The sequence below is a fragment of the Octodon degus genome, unplaced genomic scaffold (assembly GCF_000260255.1).
Source record: "Octodon degus isolate 3935 unplaced genomic scaffold, OctDeg1.0 scaffold00202, whole genome shotgun sequence".
Taxonomy (NCBI): Eukaryota; Metazoa; Chordata; class Mammalia; order Rodentia; family Octodontidae; genus Octodon; species Octodon degus.
In genome coordinates this window covers 80,372-82,931 of record NW_004524778.1, presented here as the reverse complement: position 1 = coordinate 82,931, position 2,560 = coordinate 80,372, and positions in this window count along the sequence as shown.

Genomic DNA, 2,560 nt, shown 5'->3' with positions numbered 1-2,560 from the left:
TTTTCAGGTGTATTGATTATTTCAGGTGTATTAATTTTAAAATACTTATGAACATTTGTACACATGTAAAAACCACCCTGAGCTCAGTGTTCCAACTCCTGGTATGCGCTTTTGATTTCTGGCACTCTTTCTGTGTTGGATGAACTGCCCACGTTAGTATGAAAAGGCCCTCTTTTCAGCCTATGATAGGACATATTTTCATGTGACTTTTACATCCAGATATAATATTTTTTGCTACAATTCTTATATTTTTATCTAATTCAACACTTCTAGGAAAAATAACTATATTTAAAATAAATGCCATTATGCTTTTAACAAAATTTCAGCCATACATTAAGTTTACTTTCACCCTCATAAAGACTGCTCTTCATCATTTTCATGTAATTTTTAATTTCTTTTAGAGCATCACAAAGTCCTTAAATCCTTTCGTTCATATATTTTCTTCTGGAAAATGCTTCCTTTTAATCATGTTACAACAGTTTAGTTAAATTATTTCCAAAAGCTATAAATGGTGCCATAGCCTCTTTACAAGGTTTCCTGAATAATAGTCTATTTAATGTATATTAAATAAGAAGTAATAGTTAGCTAAGGCAAGTGTCCTTTTGATCCCATTACTCAGCTCCTCGCAGAATTATCATGTTGCCAAATGGCCACTTATATCAAATGAAAATTACTGACCATATCTTGTAAAATATTATACCAATTAACACACAGAGACCCTGCAATATACAGATATACTTTATTGGAATGAGCTCATCTCATATCATCTCTGCCTTTGTTCTTTTGCAGTATCAATGCTTTATGGCTTCACATATGAAATATTTCTGCAGTACAATGTACATGTGGAGATTTTTTCTCCTGGTGTGATATGCACATTAATATCAGAATCATATTAAAACCCAAATTTACCTATTATTGAATTTCCAGAGACATGAAAATATAAATAGTTTCTTAGACCTGTTATTTTGGATAACAGGTAATATTACCAATGCACCTGTTACATGTTAAAAAATTGGTGTGATATAATTTTTCTGTAATGAATGCTACAGAAAATCCAGAGAAAAAGCAGTTCATAAAGTATCTATGCTGGCTCAAAAGCACAACAAATAAAGGAAAGTGCTCCTGTTAAAAAAGAGCTAATTTGTTATTTCTGTATATAAATAGAAATTCTTTGAACAGGGCCTAGGAGATAGCTCAGAGGCATAAGTGCCCGCCTGGCAAGGGCAAGACCCTAACTTCTTGGTCCCCAGTTGTAAGAAAGAAAGAAAGAAAGAAAGAAAGAAAGAAAGACAAAGAAAGAAAGAAAGAAAGAAAGAAAGAAAGAAAGAAAGAAAGAAAGAAAGAGAGAAAGAAAGAGAGAAATAAATTTACTGAACATATTTATTGCAAAATATAATTTCAAATTCAACATTCTCTTGCAAAGAAACAACTAAAATTCCTTTTCTAGAGGAATGAAGGAGAAGAACGGGATTCACTGATTCTGCTCAAGTGAGGAGAAGAAGCTTGGTTATTGCTAAAGGAAAATGAATCCTTCCAATACTCTTAGATTTTTTATTCTTAAGATACTAAAAATATAAATATTAGTCCTAACATAACTGTGAAGGTTTTGGGGAAAAACTATTCCTTTTCTGGACTTACTTATTGTTATTATTACCTAAGTAATTTGAAAGTACTGTAGTATATTTCTTCTAATAGTTCCTTTTAAAAGTTTTTTTCATAAAAGACTAAATCTTCAAAATTTTTCCAACTTTCTTTTTCTTGGTATGAATTTTATTCATCATTTAAAAACTTTTCTAAGAGTTTTTAAAATGGATCCACTCCATTTTAAATATGTCATTCCATTCTGCAATGTTTTCCAAATTGTAAATATTAAGCATTTAGTATGGGTGTCAATTTGGACTCCAGACTAAAATCTGCATTGGGATGTATTTAAAATATACACTAATTTCAACTTCACCTAATCAGGTATGAATTTATCATGTCATTATGTGAATAAAATTAAATAAGTATTTAATTATACATTTAGTACCTGTGAACAAAGAATATCTCTATTTTATTCTTCTCATTCAGAGGCAAATTTAAGAAACCTGAAATATAAGTACCTGAATTTAATTAAGAAAGGGATAAGGAAATAGCACCAGTTCTTTAAGTATCACCCACTTTCAAAATTTGCTTGTTTTCATAATACATTACAGTCCTGCTGATAAATACAGATACTGAAGTCTTTGCTTGCTGGATGCTTTTGCAGGAGACAGCTTGTTCCTGGAATTCTGCTCTTTCTATTTTGGTAGTGTGTTTTTCTAGTTTCAGGTGTGTTTATCTTTAAATTTTTTATAACACTTGTTTTTGTTTTCACACTTACATAATTTATTTAAATATGCCTAAATCTTATGAAAATACAGAAGGTGGTTTCTATGAAAACTCAGCTGTATGTCTTGAAAACACCTCTATGAAGGTGAGTTATTTGAAATGCTTTCAAAGTAAGTGTGGGCGGGACCACTGTTTGAAAAATAGCTAGGGAACAAAATACAGACTTCTAAAGGGATTTTGCGCACAGATT